Raw genomic sequence first — 19,576 nt, 5'->3', positions numbered from 1 at the left:
GTCACTGATGACTGGAGAACGGCCTCCTGCTTCTGTTTGTGCCTCCCGAGTGACCACTGACGACACACAGCCTTTCTCCGCAACCCGGGTTGTCACCCAGCACCGCCGTCGCCCTCCTCACCCCCGACGGGGCTGCTGGACAGCGGGACGCCTGTGCTCGGGCGCCCGAAAGGTCCCGTTTTCCGTCGTCTGTCTGGTGCATGACGCGAAAACGTCTCCAGCCCCTGGTTCTCATTCCTAACTGGGAAAGTCCTTTTCCTGTCGCCAGCCTTAAAATTTTTGACCGAAAACCTCTCACTCTCTCTCCTTTGCGGCGGGAAGCGTTTCTCCAGCGCCCAAGTGACGACTTAGACCCGGAACCTCTGCGCGCAGGACTTGCCTCCCGTGACGGGAACCCTTCCTTCCCTGGCGCCTCCGTGACCCACCGGGAAGGAGACTGTTCCTCGTGGCTGGTCGCCGTCTGTGACTGGACGTCTTCCTCTGCTTCCTGAGTGACCTGTAGGACACGTTCCCTCTCGCCTGAGTTACGCTTTGCGAAAGGAGAACCGAAGCTTCCTGCGTGGGAAGCCCTCTCGTGGCACCTGCTGTCATCACTCCGTTTGTCATTTGTCACATGAAGCCGCCTCCGCTGTGCTCTGACTTTTCCCTTATGATGGAGACCTTTCTTCCCGATCACCTGATGTGTCGTTTCTTCGTCGAAATCCTTCTCCTCCATCACTTGAGTTATCACTTAAACTGGAAACTTGCTTTATGGCCTCAGGTATTTACGAGTGGAATTCCTCTTCTGCCTCCTGATGAGCCCGTATGGTGAAAGCAGGTTTTTCTGCCAATTTGGTTACTTACAACTCAGTGCCCCTTCGTTACGGTTTGGGACTGAAACTCTCATCCCTGCCATCTCCGTCCACTTACTGACACTTATGACCGGAAGCGTCTGTTTCTCTGCTCCTCGTTTTCATTACTGGCTGAGTTTCGTCTTCCAATATGACTTGAGTTTGAACTTAGCACTGGCTCCCTTACGGGTCTCTTGGCTTATCCTGTATGACCAGGAATCCTCTGTCCTCAGACACCGGATGGGTTATTTATGACCGGAACCTTCCTTCCTTGGCCTCTGAATTATCCTTTGTGACCTGAGTCAGGTTGCGGCTGGAAACCTGTTTCTTCGGCAAGTTGTTTTTAGAAGCAGCCTTTTTCTCTAGCATGTGAGTCATCAGTTTGAGCTGGAGAGACTCCGCCATAGGGCTAACTTCCCGTTATCACCAGAACCCTCTTTGTGGCACATGAGTTATAATTTGTGATTGGAAGTTTTCTTTCTTTTTTCTTTGCAAGGTTTCTACATAGGCCTCTCATCTGTGTTCTCACTTCCGCCTGGAAACTCTTCTGGCTCTGTCGCCTGAGTCACCGTTTATCACTGGAAACTTCTTTCTCCATCATCTGCGTCGTCGTTTGTGACGAGAAACTTTTTCTCCGTGTACCTGGTTATGCTCCGTGACTGGCAAGTTGTGTCGTATAGCGTCCGATTTATCATTTATCCCTGGGAGCCCCTTCTCTGTCACGCGCGTCGCCTGAATGACGGAGCCTTCGCATCGCTGGCACCTGGGTTATTTACAGCTAGAGGCCTTCTGTCTCCTCCTCAGTTACTTGCGACTGAACACACGCCACCCAAGTCGATGGCCTTTTGACCAAATACCTTCTTTCTTTATAACCTGAGCTACCTTTTGTAACTGGAGGGCCGCCTTCTACCACGTGTGTTCTCATTTACACCCAGAAGCTTCTCTGTCACCCGAGTCATCATTAATGACTGGAAATCTTTTCTCTCCAACTGATGTACCATTTATGACAACAAACCTTCTTTCTCTATCATGTGAGTTGTTACTGGAAACTTTCTGTCACTGTCATAATTTATGACTGCGGAGTTCCCGTCGTGGCTCAGTGGAAACGAATCCGACGAGGAACCATGAGGTTGCGGGTCCGACCCCTGGCCTCGCTCAGTGGGCTGAGGATCCGGTGTTGCCGTGAGCTGTGGCGACGCTTGCAGACGTGGCTCGGATCCCGCGTTGCTGTGGCTGTGGTGTGGCCGGCGGCTGCAGCTCTGATTCGACCCCTGGCCCAGACCTCCACAGGCCGCGGATGCGGCCCTAAAAACCAAAAAACAACAAAAAAACTAAGACTGGAAACAGCCTGTATCGCTCTGCTGTCGTTTTTGGTGGTAAATTACCCTTTTCTAACACCTGAGTTACTTATGTCCGAAACGTTCTTTCTCGTTGGCTGCGTTCCCACCAGACTACTCGTCAGCCATTGTCTCTCTCACCTGAGCTGTTATTTATGACGGGAATGTCCTCTTGTCACCTAAGTGTTCACGAGACAGGAGGCCTTCTCTCCCCTCCATCTAACGCGTCAGCTAAAAGCGCCTGTTCTGTCGGACGCTGAGTCCCCTGAGCTGCTCTGTGACTGGGAAGCGGCTTTGTCACCTTCTGTCGCCTGCTTTGCATTGTCCGTCCCCCGAGACGGCAGTTCTGACCTGAGACCTCCCTCCTCGTGCAGGACGTATTGCTTAGCAGGACGCTTTCCCTGTCACCTTAGGTGCCACTTCTGACTGGACATTCCTTCATCATCCGTGCTGGAATCCCTCTCTGGCAACGGAATCATCGTCCGTGACGGACACGCTTTTCTCCAGCGCTCGATGGTCATTTGCGACGGACGGCGTCTTTCTCCAACCGTGGCCTCCGCCTGCAAACCGCACACACCAGTGACCGCCGCCGCCGCAGCCGGATTCGTAACCCTGCGCCGCGGCGGGAACCGCAGGAAACCTCCACCTACCGGTTGAGTTACCATTAAACCGGGGCCTCCTTCCTCTGCACCGGAGAGTTGGCGTCTCACGGGAGACCTTTGCTCTCTACCAACGCGTGTCACGCGTGATTGTCCATCCGCAGCAGCTGAGCGGCCGCTCGTTGGGGGAGTCTTGCTTCTCGCTCACGCGAGCTGCCGTCTCGGACTGGACCCTCTCTGCCTCTTGATGTGTGGCCTGCGACGGCAAAGCGTCTTCCCTTCGCGGCGGCGGCGGTCGGAGCTGCAGGCCGGCTTCTCCTCCGTCATCCCTCGGGCTGGCGTTTATGCCCGGAAACCCTTTCCTCCTCCGCCCGGTGGTCGTCAGCGGTGGGAACCCCGTTCTTCTCTCCCATTCGCGTCATTGGAGGCTCTTCTTCACGGGGACTTGCCGTCCTAACAGGACGTCCCCCTTCTCCACGCACTGACCGACGCCTGGAAACCCCTGCTCCGTGCCTGGGCAGCGTTTACGTCTGGAAACCGTCTGTCTCGCCACTAAGTGTTCGCCGATGCCTGGAACCTTCCCCTTCAGCTGAGGCGTCACTCACGGCTGGGACGTCTTTCCGCTTCACTGTAGTGACCGTTCACGACCGGAAACCTGTCGCTACCACCTGAGAAGCCGCTCGTGAGGGGGAGGCCGAGACTGGGGCCGTCGTTGGGAGCGAACGCCCTTCTCGTCTCGCGCCGGTGCTGCCCCACGCAGGGAGCCCCCCTCTGCCACCTGTTCCCACTCGTGCCCGGAGCCCTGCCTTTGTCCCCTTCCCGCTCCCCTGTGCCGGCGTCGCCGTGACCGCAGGCCTTCCTGCCACGGAGCTGCTGCCTGTCGCTGACGAGCCTTCCGCCCGTCCGGCCGGCCACCGCCTGTGCCTGGACGGCTCTCTCGGTCGCCCGAGTTACCCTTTGGGATCAGCGCACGCTTCCTCTCTCTGCTGCGCTGCCGGTTGCCCGGAAACCTGTTTCTCCGCCACGCGAATGGCTTTAATGGCAAGAAAACCTTCTCCGTCCCCTGGGGATCTGCGACTAGACCCCCTTTCCGGACACCTGAGCTGCGCTTTGCGGCCGGAAGCCTTCCCTGCTTCAGATTTTTCCGCCGGGCTGGACCCTCCCCCACGTCGGAACGACCATCTCTGACGGTCGCGTCCTCTAGCGTTGCCGTTCGGGACTTCAAGCCTCACGTCCCCGTCTACTGGGCAGTGGGGTTTGTTTTCTTTTTTTCGAGTGGACACTTTTACTCTGTTAAACGTTATCATTTATGACGGGAAACCTGTTTTCCGATCACCTAAAGTACCGTTTATCCCTGGGAACCCTCGTTCTCCCCACTTGTCTTAGCATTTTGGACCCAAACCATGTGCCCCTGGCCTTGAGTCCCCCTGTGATTTAGTTCCCCTGTGACACTGTGCCCCTGTGATTTAGTTCCCCTGTGATTTAGTTCCCCTGTGACCATGTACCCCTGGCCTTGAGTCCCCCTGAGATTTCGTTCCCCTGTGACCCTGTGCCCCTGTGATTTAGTTCCCCTGTGACCCTGTGCCCCTGTGATTTAGTGCCCCTGTGATTTAGTTCCCCTGTGACCATGTACCCCTGGCCTTGAGTCCCCCTGAGATTTCGTTCCCCTGTGACCCTGTGTCCCTGTGATTTAGTTCCCCTGTGACACTGTGCCCCTGTGATTTAGTTCCCCTGTGACCATGTGCCCCTGGCCTTGAGTCCCCCTGAGATTTCGTTCCCCTGTGACCCTGTGCCCCTGTGATTTAGTTCCCCTGTGACCCTGTGCCCCTGTGATTTAGTGCCCCTGTGACCATGTACCCCTGGCCTTGAGTCCCCCTGAGATTTCGTTCCCCTCTGACCCTGTGTCCCTGTGATTTAGTTCCCCTGTGACGCTGTGCCCCCTGTGATTTAGTTCCCCTGTGACCCTGTGACCATGTGACCATGTGCCCCTGTCCTTGAGTCCCCCTGAGATTTAGTTCCCCTGTGACCCTGTGCCCCTGTGCTTTAGTTCCCCTCTGACCATGTGATTTAGTTCCCCCGTGACCCTGTGCCCCTGTGACCATGTGCCCCTGTGATTTAGTTCCCCCATGACCCTGTGCCCCTGGCCTTGAGTCCCCCTGTGATTTAGTTCCCCTGTGCCCATGTGCCCCTGTGATTTAGTTCCCCTGTGCCCCTGTGATTTAGTTCCCCTGTGACCATGTACCCCTGGCTTTGAGTCCCCCTGAGATTTAGTTCCCCTGTGCCCCTGTGATTTAGTTCCCCTGTGACCCTGTGACCCTGTGATTTAGTGCCCCTGTGACCATGTACCCCTGGCTTTGAGTCCCCCTGAGATTTAGTTCCCCTGTGACCATGTGCTTTAGTTCCCCTCTGACCCTGTGCTTTAGTTCCCCTCTGACCCTGTGATTTAGTTCCCCTGTGCCCATGTGCCCCTGTGATTTAGTTCCCCTCTGACCATGTGCCCCTGGACTTGACTTTCCCTGAGATTTAGTTCCACTGTGATTATGTTCCTCTGGACTTGAGTTGCCTTGTGATTTTGTTCCCCTGTGACTATGTGCCCCTGAGATTCTGTTTTCCTGTAATTGTGTTCCTGATACTATTCCCCTGTTACTTTGTTCCCTTGTGCTTCTGTTCCTCTGTGATTGTTTTCCTATGATTCATTATGACCCTCTTTCGTTTCCCTTGGTGACTATATTCTCCAGGGACTGTGTTCCCATGGGATTTTGTTTCCTTGTGAGTCTGTTTCCCTTTGATTCTGTTCCCCTGTCATTCTGTTTTTCTGTGACTATGTCCCTCTGTGAGTATGTTCCCCTGGAATTCCATTCCCCAGGGTCCTTATTTCCCAGAGATTCTCTTTTTCCATAATTCCCCCTGTGGCTGTGTTCCCCAGGATTGTGTCCTCTGATTTTGGTCCCCTGTGATTCTTTTCCCTTGTGATTCTGCTCCCTTGTGACTATGTTCCCCTCTGATTCTGTTCCCCTGTGACTCCTCCCCTGTGATGGTGTTTCCCTGGGACTTTATTCTCATGAGATTCTGTTCTTCTGTAATTGTGTTCCCCTATCACTTTGTTCCCCTATCATTGTATTCCCCTTTGATTTAGTTCCCCTGTGCCTATGCTCCACAGGGACTGTGTTCCTGTGGGACTGCGTTCCCCTGTGATTCACTTCCCCTTTCGGTTCCCTTATAACTATGTTCCCCTGTTATTGGGTTTCCCCTATAACTATGTTCCCCTGTGATTCAGTTCCCCTGTGATTTGGTTCCTCTATAACTATGTTCCCCCATGATTTGGTTCTCCTACAACTATGTTCCCCTGTGATTCAGTTCCCCTAGAACTATGTTCCCCTGTGATTCGCTTCCCCTATAACTATGTTCCCCTCTGGTTCAGTTCCCCTGTGATTTGGTTCCTCTATAATTACGTTCCCCTGTGGTTCGGTTCCCCTGCATGTTCCCCTGTGATTCACTTCCCCTTTCGGTTCCCTTATAACTATGTTCCCCTGTTATTGGGTTTCCCCTATAACCATGTTCCCCTGTGATTCAGTTCCCCTGTGATTTGGTTCCTCTATAACTATGTTCCCCCATGATTTGGTTCTCCTACAACTACATTCCCCTGTGATTCAGTTCCCCTGTATGTTCCCCTGTGATTCACTTCCCCTATAGCTATGTTCTCCTTTGATTTAGTTCCCCTGTGATTTGGTTCCTCTATAACTATGTTCCCCTGTGATTTGGTTCCCCTATAACTATGTTCCCCTGTGATTCGGTTCCCCTGTATGTTCCCCTGCGATTCAGTTCCCCTATAGCTATGTTCTCCTTTGATTCAGTTCCCCTGTGATTTGGTTCCTCTATAATTACGTTCCCCTGTGATTCGGTTCCCCTGTATGTTCCCCTGTGATTCACTTCCCCTATAGCTATGTTCTCCTTTGATTCAGTTCCCCTGTGATTTGGTTCCTCTATAATTACGTTCCCCTGTGATTCGGTTCCCCTGTATGTTCCCCTGTGATTCACTTCCCCTATAGCTATGTTCTCCTTTGATTCAGTTCCCCTGTGATTTGGTTCCTCTATAACTATGTTCCCCTGTATGTTCCCCTGTGATTCACTTCCCCTATAACTACATTCCCCTGTGATTCACTTCCCCTATAGCTATGTTCTCCTTTGATTCAGTTCCCCTGTGATTTGGTTCCTCTATAACTATGTTCCCCTGTGGTTCGGTTCCCCTGCATGTTCCCCTGTGATTCACTTCCCCTATAGCTATGTTCTCCTTTGATTCAGTTCCCCTGTGATTTGGTTCCTCTATAATTACGTTCCCCTGTGGTTCGGTTCCCCTGTATGTTCCCTTGTGATTCACTTCCCCTATAGCTATGTTCTCCTTTGATTCAGTTCCCCTGTGATTCGGTTCCTCTATAACTATGTTCCCCTGTGATTCGGTTCCCCTGTATGTTCCCCTGTGATTCACTTCCCCTATAGCTATGTTCTCCTTTGATTCAGTTCCCCCGTGATTTGGTTCCTCTATAACTATGTTCCCCTGTGATTTGGTTCCTCTATAACTATGTTCCCCTGTGGTTCGGTTCCCCTGTATGTTCCCCTGTGATTCACTTCCCCTATAACTACATTCCCCTGTGATTCACTTCCCCTATAGCTATGTTCTCCTTTGATTCAGTTCCCCTGTGATTTGGTTCCTCTATAACTATGTTCCCCTGTGGTTCGGTTCCCCTGCATATTCCCCTGTGATTCACTTCCCCTGTAACTACATTCCCCTGTGATTCACTTCCCCTATAGCTATGTTCTCCTTTGATTCAGTTCCCCTGTGATTTGGTTCCTCTATAACTATGTTCCCCTGTGGTTCGGTTCCCCTGTATGTTCCCCTGTGATTCACTTCCCCTATAACTATGTTCTCCTTTGATTCAGTTCCCCTGTGATTCGGTTCCCCTATAACTATGTTCCTCGGGACTTTGTTCCCCCAGACTTTTTTCTCGTGTGATTTTAGTACGTTCACTGGGTTTCCACCTAAGCGCCCTTTACCCTGTGACTGGGGAAGCAGCTCAGTCTCTAAGGTGCAGACATGGAGCTGCTGGAACAGCCGATGGACGGTGCTGGGATGCAGGCAGGCAGGTGTCTGTGCAGCATGGCCAGACTCCCACCTCTGGGCTGCACCCCCGCTGGGGCTCTGAGCGTCCCCACCGTCCTTGTCAACTGCGACGGGCCTCCAGGGCTCCCTTCACGACACAGCACTTTGCCATTTGGGCAGGTGCGGGCCTGCCCTGCTCTGCTCTGAGGATGCTGATTCTGCGCTTTTAGGTTCATCTTCCAGCAGCCCCAGCTGGTCAGTCTCTCTGGCCACCCCCTCGGCTGTGCTCCTGGTGGCACCAGGGCAGGTTGGCTCCACCACCCACCTGCAGCCTCTCTGAGGGGCTTTGTTGGAGGAGGGGGGTGGGGAGTGGGGGACTGGCTCCTCGGGGAGTCGAGGACAGGACCCTCTTGGGAGCCCCGGCCAAGCGTGGCCCTGGGGTCCCCGACCCTCCCTGCTCAGGAAAAACCTCAGTCCAGTGAGTGGGTGGGAGGCTGGATGACAGAGCGAACGCGGCCATGGAGGAAACAGGGTTCTAAGGTGAAGTAAGCCCTGTGAGCTGGAGCTGGGCACGTGCCAGCTGCCTCGACAGGGACTGACGCCTGAGCCCCTGCGGCTGCCGCCCCTCAGCGCCGCTGAGAGGAGCTCCGGGCGGAGAGCAGGAGGGAGGAGGCTGTGCTCTGGGGAGTCTGGCGGGACGGGGCTTCAGGCAGTTCGATGTTTTCAGGTTTTATGAGCCCAGTTCTTGCCTCCCCTCGTGTCTAGAAAAGCACTGGCATCCTTCATGGTGATGTCTGCTCCTGTGACTGGCAGTGACCTTCGCGAGACCAGCAGCGACCTCCTGTAATCGTGTGCCTGGCTGCGTGGACCTGCTCCTTCCCCAGAGTCCCGTCTACACGGACCCCCCACCACTTTAGAGTCGTTTCCCGGAGCCTCAGAAACGCGGCCTCCCAGGCCCTAGTCCTTGCTTTGCCCCAAATTAAACGCTCCAAACCTTTTAGGTTGTGCCTGTTTTTTAAGTCAACAGCCACTGGAGGCTTCTGGCCAGAAAGACCCTGACTGGGCTGAGATCCCAGGGGGGCCCCCGCTGTCCTTGTCGCCCCCCCCCCGCCACGTTAACCTCTGAAAGGGAAGCTCTTCTCCCCCTTTTCTCACGTGTGACCCCTGCTGAGTGTGAGTCCTGGGGTCATGTGGCCAGAACAGTGGCTGCTTCTCCTGAACAACCGCCACCTGCCTCCCATCGTCACTGGGACCCAGTGGACTCGCGCAGGGTCCCCGGGGAGGGGTGAAGGCCGCCCGTCAGCTCCCAGCAGCCCTGGGGCATCTGCGCTCCTTTCGACTGTTCTCTTTTTTGGCCGCCCTGCGGCACAAGGAGCTCCACCGTGTGGGGCCCGAGATCCCGGTGCCCGGAGACGCTGCCGATCCCGGCGTCGGCTGGACTTGGTCTGCGGGTAGAACTCCACCCAGCGGTTTTCAGACTCAAAAACGCATGAACCCCGTCCGACCTGGAAGCCCAATCTGCGAACGAAAGGAAAGAACACCTCCCGGTGGGTGGGGCCGGCTGTGCCCCCCCCCCCGCCCCCGCAGCGGCCCCTGGAGGGTTGGATTTGTGGCAGGAAGTCACGACCTCGGGAGGCAGGGCTGGGGGCTGTGGGGGGGACCCGGTTCCAGGACAGCCGTCCGTGGGCAGCTTCCCAGAGAGGAGCTTTGCAGCCGTCAGGTCGCGTCGAGGGAACAAGGCGCTTTGCAGGTGCCGGGCCCCCACCCCCACCCCCATCCCCACCCCTCCCCGGGCGTCTCAGCCGCGGAGACCCCAGCCCCCGCCCAAAGGCAACGCTGCAGAAAAGCTACCTGAGCTCCCGGGAGCCTGGGCCCTGGAGGCAAGTGTGCGTCCCATGGCCTCGCGACCACCCAGCCAGCGGCAGGATCAGGGGGGACGCCCGTGATTTTCCTGTTCCTTTGCCTTTTCTCTGGCAGAGCTGCTTGGCTGAATACAGTGTCCTGCCTGCATTTGCTTCTGGGAAGTATCTTTAAAATGCTGCTCCATTGCTTTCTAGCGGGGTCGCTTCGGAGATATTTGGGGCCAAACATAGCTTCTCTCCTTTGTAAATAAATCTGGACTTCTTCTTTTTTTTTTTTTTTTTTTTTTTTTTCCTTAAATGTCTGGAGGGATTTTCCTCTAATCTTCAGGGTGCGATAGTTTACGAGGATGTCTCTGGATTGTTCTGGGCGGGTTTTCTCCTTGCCTGTGTGCCTTTCTGGGAGTCTCTGTGTCTGCACCCTACAGTTAGGCCCAGCGTTTCTCCACTGCTCTCTTTTCTTTTCAGAAGATTCCAGGAGTTCCCGTCGTGGCGCAGTGGTTAACGAATCCGACGAGGAACCATGAGGTTGCGGGTTCGGTCCCTGCCCTTGCTCAGTGGGTTAAGGATCCGGCGTTGCCGTGAGCTGTGGTGTAGGTTGCAGACGCGGCTCGGATCCTGCGTTGCTGTGGTTCTGGTGTAGGCCTGTGGCTACGGCTCCGATTCGACCCCTGGCCTGGGAACCTCCATATGCCGCGGGAGCGGCCCAAGAAATAGCAAAAAGACAAAAAAAAAAAGAAGATTCCAAAGATGTGTGTACACACAACACACACCACACACACACACCCAGGCTGCAGTGGAGCCCCTCGATGTCATTACAGTAAAAAAGGGATGAAATAATATTCCAGTGGACGACGTACACACACCAGAAACATGTATCTAAAAGGCAGATGGAAATTGTACACTAATATTTCAAAATGAGTTAGAGAAACTATGGAGTAATCAAGATTTTGAAACAAGAATAAAGGGGGGTGGGGGCCGTCGGGGCTGGGAGGGCGCTGCCCTCACGCTCGTCCTCAGGAAGGCACCGCAGCCGAGAGCAGAGGGACGCCTGCCCTCGCCAGGCCCCTGGAGCTGCCCTGGCCTGCGGGGTCCTGTCTGCTGCCCCCACCCCGCCGCGCCAGAGGGGTGGCTGAGACCTGGACCCACGTGCGGCGTGTTGGAGCATGTGTGCCCCCAGGGGCGCAGCCGGGTGGGCAGGGCGCACACCTGCAGGCGGGGTGGCCGACCGGCAGGGCTTCGTGGTTCTGGTGTCGCTTGTGATGGCTCGTTGGGGTGGGGAGGCGCCCTTTTTCCAGGCCCTGGGCCTCCCTCCAGGCTGAGTCCTGGACTCAGCCCCGAGCGCAAGGCTTCGGACCCCACAGCACTGGGCTCGGCTGCGCCCGCATCGGGGCCTGGACGCGGGACTTGGCCATCGGACATGCCTCTTGCCAGGGTGCGGGGGGCTGTGCTGTCTGTGAGCGGAGGTGCGGAGGGAGCTGGCCTCCCGGGGGGAACTGGCTAGAGGGACGGGGCAGAGTCGTCCGCGCCCAAAAGTCCTTCAGGGTTTGTTCTGGAGCCAGAGCAGCGAGAGAGGAAGCCCCCAGGCCCTGGAAAGGGGGTCCCTGCAGCAGAGCCCACGTTCCCACACGTGGCCACCGTGCCCTCGTGGGCGTCAGCGGGGCTCGCCCGGGGGCTCTTGGCCTGTGTCTGGACCGAGGTTGTGCGGGTGTCCCAGACTCATGGGGAGTGGGGGCTCCTCGCTGTCCCCTGTGGCCCCAAAGCCCTTTGCCACGTCCGAGTCTCACCCTCAGGATGGACGCTGGGCTGCACTGGGGCAGCTCCCCCAACCCCCAGGCCTGATGATCCCCACTCAGGGTCCGAGCAGAGGCAGGAGCTGAGCTTTTAGTAAGATTTGGGGGAGCGGGCAGGCAGTTGTGCGGGGGTAAGTGCGGGACCGCGGGCAGGGGGGGCAGGTGCAGCCCAGGCGTGGCGGTGGGGGGATGCTGTGGGGGGGGGAGTCTGTGCGCAGGGCCAGGAGGGCTGGACAGAGGGACGGGGCCTGAGGACAGGTGGCTGTCAGCCTGAGCCCCATCCTCTGGCCCTTACTGCCCGCCCTGGCCTCCAGGCGGAGCGGTTCAGGGGGTAGGGGGGCACTTCAGGAGGCCCTGCCCTCTGGTTGTCCACCTGAGCCCTGGCCGCCCCCTCGTGTGCCCGGCTCGGTGCCCGGAGCAGGGCTCTCAGCCATGGTCACTGAGTGAGGAGCGGAGTCCAGAAGGGTCTCAGGAGAGTGTGGGTCAGGCTGCGGGGGCCTGACATGTTTGCTCAGGGGGAGCCTCGCTGTAAAGAAGGAGACGCCGTCTCTTGCAGGGAAGGGGCCATTCGGGGCCCGCGGGCGACGACCAGCCGGCGGGAGGCACAAGGGCTGGGACTGAGTGGAGTTGTGAGCAGCGCTGACCACACCCGGGGCCCTTCTGCTCTGAGAACCGGGAAAGAAACGATCGGCCGGAGGGGTACCCAGTGCATTGGCACAGCCCAAGGGGCTGCGACGGCGGAGAGCCTCAGGCCAGAACCCGGCCTCTGCTGACCCCCTCTTGCTCCAAAGTTACCGCCCTCTGCGGGGCCCTTCTGCCAAACCCTGGGCTGCCTGCTGGGCCCTGTGCGCTCAGCCTCCTGTGCGTTGAAGGGCTCTTGCCCCGTTTTCACAGACTTTGTCCTACAACCCGGTTGTTCTCTCCCGCGGCCGTCGAAGTCCCTGCCCCTGAGCTGCGCTGCTGCAGCGACGCCCCTGCCGGGACCCGTGCCTGTGAGTCTGACCTGTGCACACAGTCACAGCTGTCCTCTGCAGGGCTGTGTGCTGTCACCCTCGCCTCCGTGGACAAGAAAGGAGCCCCCCGGTGTCGGTTCTCACCGGCGCTCGGTACTGTCCGCCGTGGGAATTCTGCCAAACGGTGTGAAATGATGCCCACTGAGGTTGACCTCTCAGGGTTATTGGGTGGTTCATAGTTTTCTTATCAAACTTTGGGGTTTTTGCGCGTCCCGAGTGTCAACGCATCCTGACAAGCACCACAGACGCCTCCCCGCGTCGTGGCCCCTTTAGGCTCCGGGATGAGCAGCCGTTCCGACGGGCCTGGAGCAGGCTGGTCACACGGGCGGCGGTCGGAGTCCCAGGCGGGGACCTCAGGTATAGAGAGGGAAACCTGGGGGCTCCGGGAGGCCCTCTGAGTCCACGATGGCTCAAGAAAGGCCTCGGGACGAGGCGGGCGTGCTTACCTACGAAAGCACAAGCACCCCTCGGGTCGTTCAGTGAGAGGTAAAGTGAGGCCTGCGTCCAAGTTCAGCCAGACAAGGCTCCTGGAGCCAACAGGCGTTTCTGGGCAGGATGACGCGTCGGAGCAGGAGGCCCTCCTTACCCAGAAGCCTGGACTGAGGCAGCGCAGTTTCGCCTCCGTGACCACCCTTTTGCTGGCTTGAGTAAGCCCCACGACAGTCCTCGGGGGACCTCAGAGGGTCACAGACTCTCTGAGTCGGTGTCTCCCGCTCGGTCTCCACCTCCCTCTGCGTCTCTCTCCGTCTCTCTGTCTCTCCCTCTCCGTCTCTCTGTCCTCCTCTGTCTCTGTCTCCCTCTGTCTCTGGTCTCTGTCTCTTTCCCCGGCCAAGGCTTGGGCAGCTCCGTTCTCTGGCAATGTAGCCATTGGCAGCGAGCCCATCGCTTCCGTTCTGCGCAGGAACGCCGGCTACGCGTCGGCCTTTAGTGTGTACTTGTGAAGGATTTTTGCAGAAACCCTTCGTCCAGTTAAGGAAATGCCTTTCTATTCTTAGCCGGCCGGGAATTTCTTCATGGATGACGGTTGAGGGACTCGGACGTTGTCTGTAAGCTGGAGGCCTGGCTTCCCCACTCCGTTAGCGTCGGCTCCAGGGTCGTCCGTTGCTGCTGGACCCCCGCTGCCTAGAACAGCTGTGGGTCACGAAGCAGCTCAGCTTCCCCACCTGGAAAACGGGTCCGTCTCAGGGACGCAGGCCTGGGACGCCGGCCTCTGGGGGCAGCCTGCAGCCTTGCGGGGCAGTGAGTGGTCAGTGGGAGCCGCTAGGCCACCAGGTGGGACCAGCTCCACCCAGAAAGTGGGGCTGTCGCAGCCTCTCCTCTGGGCCCCAACCTGAGAGGCGGCCTCCAGAGGGCACTGTGGCCCGAGGGCTCCCCAGACTTGGGACGCGCCTGGAAAGGCCGCTGGGGCAGCTCCATGGCGCAGCCAGACCCGGGGAGAAGGCCAGAGGCAGGGCCGGGGGGAGAGGCTTGGCGGGGCCCGAAGACTCGCGCCAGCCCGTCCCTCCCCGCAAGCTCTGCCCCTAGGGCTCACAGCTCCCACCAAAGGCTCCCGGGCATCCAGCCTTGTCCCAGGCGGCGGCCAGGCCACATGACCCGTGACGGCACAATTCTGACCCGTTCACACCTGAGTGGACACCGCCTGCGGCTTGTGGCCCCCAGGCCGGTCCTGCGTCCCTCCCCGATGGCCGAGGAGGGGAGGGAGTGACCAGGGGAGTGACCAGGGGAGTGACCAGGGAGCGTGGGGAGCCTTGCAGGGGCTCTGTGGGGGGACAGGGTCTCCCCGGGTGGTATTTCATGGGCTGGGGAACAGGCACCTGAACTGACCAACCTCACGGGTACCTGGGCCGTACGTAGGTGGGCTCAGGGTCCTGTTCGTAGTGGTGGCTTCACAGGTTGTATCTGTGTGTTGAAACTCACCTATCACACTTTAGATACAATCACGTTCAGGACTCCTTGTCGTGGCCCAGTGGTAACAAACCCAACTAGTACCCATGAGGACACAGGTTCGATCCCTGGTCTCTCTCAGGGGATTAAGCATCTGGTGTTGCCGTGAGTTGTGGTGTAGGTCACAGATGCATCTCGGATCCCGCGTTGCTGTGGCCGTGGTGTAGGCCGGCAGCTGTCGCTCTGATGTGGCTGGGAATGTCCACATGCTGTGGGTACAGCCCAGTAAAAACAAACGATACATATGTATACATATGTATCGTTTGTTTTTAAATGTAGTTATACATATCTGGTTTTTTATGTTTATATGTATATATTGTTTTTTATATACACACACAATCACTTTTCAAATTTTTGTATGCCGATTTTTCCTCCATAAAGTTGTAAGAAAATTTTAAGACGAATCTTAACAGGCAGATTAGACAGAGGAGAGCGGGCCGGGAAGCCGGACTGAGAGGCCGAGAAAACACTTGGGCTGAAGAACAGAGGGAAAAAGAGAACGTGCACAGTCATTGTCATTTAACAGATGAAGACGCGATGGCAACGTGGGACGCCGGGCGTGTGTTTCGAGCCCCGGAGAGAGTGCGGACGCAGGGCCAACGCCAAGGTCAGCACGAGAAAGCCGTGTGTCGAGAGGCCACAGGAAACCTGCTGAACACCAAGGACAGGGGCCGTATTTAGAGGTCAGAGGAGAGCAGAAATATCACTTCAAAAGGAGCCACAACATGGTGGAGCCCAGAGAAGAACAGACGGGCGTCTTCGTGGGGCTGAGGATGTGAGCACGACCAGACTTCCTGCCTGTGTGGGCAGTGGTGGTGGAGGGGGCACCGTCCACCCTGAAAGCCAGAGAGGCACCACTGCCAGGACGGGTGCCAACAGGGCACCAGGTGGCTTACTCAGGCAGGGGGCATGTCCTGGGTGGAGGCCCCAGAGGGGCGCAGCGGGCGTGGAGCCACGGAGGGGCCGACCCGTCGCAAATCCCAGTGCAGGTGGACGCTGTGCAGCTGCGGGGCCTGTGGGACACGAGCTGCGGCCCACGGGACACACGCCACACGAGGGGCCGGCGCGGCGGCCGTCGTCTGGCCTCTAAGGTCAAGGCCTTCCCGGTGCTGCACAGACCATCCACCAGGCGGGGCCGTGCATCTGTGCACACCAGCAAAGCCCAAGAGGGGACGTCAGAGTTTACAGGACAAAGTCCTGGCAGCGGCCCTCAGCAGGACTTAGCAGCTGGTGACAAACGGCCAGAAGATATTTACATAATTGATACACGCAGAACAGCGATTCATTGCCTAAAACACCAGGCAGAACCCGTAACTGACGCGGCAGCAAGCGGGTCATAGAGCAAAAGACGCCACAGGACTGGAGGTTCTGCGCGCCTGGGGCCGATTTTCTCCGACCACCGAGGACCCGCAGAAACACGACTTAAGAAACCGCCGGGAGTTCCCGTCATGCTCAGTGGTTAACGCACCTGACTAGTAACCATGAGGTTTCGGATTCGACTCCTGGCCTCCTCAGCGGATTAAGGATCCAGTGTTGCCCTGAGCTGTGGTGTAGGTCGCAGACGCAGCTCGGGTTCCGCGTGGCTCTGGCCGTGGCCGTGGCCGGCAGCTATAGCTCAGATTCAGTCCCTAGCCTGGGAACCTCCATATGCCGTGGGTGTGGCCCTAAAAAGACAAAAGACCAAAAAAAAAAAAAAAAAAAGAGAGAGAAAAAGAAGGAAACCACCAGTGTTGGGAAATTAAGCAATAAACTTTTAGATAAACCCCGGGTCCAAAAATAAATCACAGCGGAACTGAGAAACTTTTGAATAGAATGATAAAAAATGACAAATTTAAACTTGTGGGAAGTTTAAACCCTTAAATGAGTATTTAAGGGAAAAGACTGAGGACCAATGAGCTTTTCCATTTTTTTTTTTAGTACCTTACCTGCGGCACATGGAGGCTCCCAGGCTAGGGGTCCAGCTGGAGCTGCAGCTGCCCACCTACACCACAGCCACAGCCACATCAGAACTCAGCCTCCTCTGTGACCTACACCACAGCCACAGCAACGCCAGGTCCAAGCCTCGACTGCAATCCACACCACAGCTCACGGCAACACCGGATCCTTAACCCACTGAGCGAGGCCGGGGATCAAACCCACATCCTCATGGGTACTAGTTGAGTTTGTTAACCTCTGAGGCTCGCAGGGAGCTCCTGAAGACCTAATTACTGATCTTAGGAAATTAAAGAAGAGCAAATTAAGCCACTGAAAAGTGGTAGGAAAGACAGAAGACAGGCAAGGATGGAAGCTGAGCAAATAGAGACCTCCCGGTAAAGCACGGTTTTTAAAAGTCGGCTCTTTGGAAAGACTGAGCACACCGACAAAACCCTGGCAGAAGCCAACTGATGGAGAAAAAGCCCGAATTACTAATGCTGAAAATAGAAAGTGGTGCAGCTCCCTGGTGGCCTCGCTGTTAAGAATACGGCGCCGCCACTGCTGCGGCACAGGTGTGATCCCTGGCCCAGGAACTTCCACATGCCGTGGGAGCGGCCAAAGTTAAAGAATTAGCAAGTGAAAAATGACTTTCTATGGGACAGTTAAGGCCTGAAGAGAGTACTTTGTAACCCTTTTCTCCCGTTTGATTTGAAAACACAAAGGAAATGGATGAATTCCTCAATAAACACAAATTTCCAAAACTCAGGCAGGAAAAAAAGGAGGAATGGGAGTCACTTAAGGAGATGAAGCCGTCGGAGCTCCTGTCGTCGGGGCGCAGGGGAAACGAATCCGACTGGGATCCATGAAGTTGCGGGTACGATCCCTGGCCTCGCTCAGGGGTGTAGGTCGCAGATGGGGCTCGCACCCCTCTTGCTGTGGCTGTGGAGCAGTCCAGCAGCTGTAGCTCCAATTAGACCCCTAGCCTGGGGACCTCCATATGCCGTGGGTGTGGCCCTAAAAGGACAAAAGACAAAAAAAAAAATAAATAAATAAAAGGGAAATGAAGCTGTAATTACAACGCTCCTGCAGGAGCTCCCCCTGTGGCCCAGTGGGTTAGGAATCGACTGCAGCGGCTCCCATGTCCCTGCGGAGGGCAGCTCAGGTTCAAGGCTCGGGAGCCTGCGGCCGGCAGAGGGACGTTACTCCCTCAGGGCTGCCGGGGCCCTGACAGCAGGAGCCGGTTCCCGGACACCGTCGTCGGGGCCCCGCGCCTGGCAGGCACTGGGTAAGCGTGGGGAGAGGGCAGCTGAGCGGCCGCTTGGGCCCTGGCGGCTCGGGGCAGGTTGGCAGCCCCGCCGGCCTTTCTGCGGGTGGCGTCGCCCACGGCGAGGGTGACCCGCCAGAGGAGGGTCGCGGTGACAGTGAGTGCGTCCGTTTCCTCGAAGACGCGGTGGCCGCGCTGCCTCCGGGGTGGCCGAGGAGGGTCTCGGAGCAAGACGGGCACCTCCCGGACGCTGGTGAGACGGGAGACACGGGTCCGAGCGGCAGCGAAGGAGGTGGTTGAGACAGAAAGTCGGGGCCATGGTGGCATCAGAACCCCTGAGAGCTCAGGCCGTGGCTCAGCCGCCGGCCCGCGACCCCCGGGCCCGTTTCCACCTTGAGCGACGCGAGGCGCTGTGTCACCGAGACGCTGGCGGAGAATGACCCCCGGCCGGAGCTGGAGCGGAAGGGCCACGTCCCAGAAGGCCGGCCCTGTGGTCCGTTCTTGGCAGAGGCCGCGGCCTGAGGGCCTGGAACTTGGCGGCTTCTGACCCTTCTGGGCCACCAGGGTCGCGGGGAGAGACGCGCGCGAGTGTGTGTGGCTGTGTGTGCTCCGTCACTACAGGGCCCTCGTGCGGGGCCAGTTACTGATTCTCAGCAGGTCCGCAGGGCGCCCATCAAAAGCCGTCTTTGCGCATTGAACCCGCGGCTCGTCTTGCTGACCACCCCGTGTCTGGCTCTGCTCCCCGTGTCCCCGGCGCGGGAGGGGGCGCTCGGCCGCAGGGAGGCCCTGAGCTGACGCTGCTGGCAGGTGCCCAGCATGGAGAAGGGGCTGCTCTCAGAACCGCCGCACGGCAGACGTCCCGCAGCCTCCCCTCGAGGGACCGGTCCTCGCCGTCGGCGCCTGCGCACCCCTCGCTAGGACAGTGACCGCGGCCGCCCTCCGGGCACAGCTCCGCGCCGTGACTGCGGGGGGAGGGGGCCAGCCCTCGTTCCAAAGGGTTTCGCAAGCCGTTTCTCAACATCCGACTCGGAGCCACTGGTCGGGTTTCAAATCTGAACTGGAAACAGATTTGTTTTCTCTGCTTTGATGAGGTTCTGCTGTTTTTCAGGGCTTTGAAGTTTATTTATTGTCCTTAAATTGCATTCATTATTTTTGAAGTTTGTACTTGGGTTCACGACTTTAAGGCTTTGCGAAGGGCGTAGCATGTGCCCAGATTCAAATGACTCCACGGAACAGGTCCAACAGTCGCTTTAACTGGCAGCAGAATGTGGCACCCACTTGTTACAAACTTTCTCGCTATGGTTTAGAAGGAATTTAACTTCCCTGAAGTTGGAATTCGAACCCTCACCCGTGGCTGGACGTGTGGCGCGAGGAGAACGTTTGCTTCATAACTTGAAACAAGAACCTGCATCTTCACGTTGCCCCCACACGAGGGCACAGGACTGGTGGGACCCTGACGAGTGCCACACGGCCTTGGGGACCAGCCACAGCTCTGCGGTCCAGCCGGGGTTTGGGGGAGCACGGGATCCAGGACAGCAGTGATGAAGGCACCCCCCCCCGCAGACCCCCCCACCCGTGGGAGCTGGGGCAGAGCCCAGACCCCCGGCCCCGGGCCTCACAGAACAGCCAGCGTCCCCGACTCAATCCCCTGTCTTTCCTTCTTTGTCCCCCATCTCAGCCATTTCTGGGGCCCCCGTGGTGGGAGCACCTCCTCCAGGCTCTGGGGCTGCAGCAGTGAGGTGGGGTCCCGCCTTCAGAAGGGCCTTCCCCACAGGGACACGCCGAGCGCAGACCGTGGATCCAAGGAGGGCGCGGGTAAGGTGACCCCACCAGGCAGACAGGGCCTCCGACCCGGGGACGGAGCGGGAGGTGGCCCCAGGAAGCGGAAGGGGTCTGAGAGTCCAGGGATGGACAGGAGGGGCCTT

General features: G+C 57.6%; 1 long non-coding RNA gene across 1 annotated transcript; it reads left to right on the top strand.

Moving 5' to 3' along the window:
• LOC110257345 lies at positions 2,096 to 8,862 on the top strand. Its single transcript, XR_002339817.1, has 2 exons — positions 2,096 to 8,119; positions 8,630 to 8,862. It is a non-coding gene; the product is annotated as an uncharacterized LOC110257345 (long non-coding RNA).

This window comes from Sus scrofa, chromosome 16 (assembly GCF_000003025.6).
Source record: "Sus scrofa isolate TJ Tabasco breed Duroc chromosome 16, Sscrofa11.1, whole genome shotgun sequence".
NCBI classification, from domain to species: Eukaryota; Metazoa; Chordata; class Mammalia; order Artiodactyla; family Suidae; genus Sus; species Sus scrofa.
This window is presented reverse-complemented; position numbering and strand designations above follow the sequence as displayed.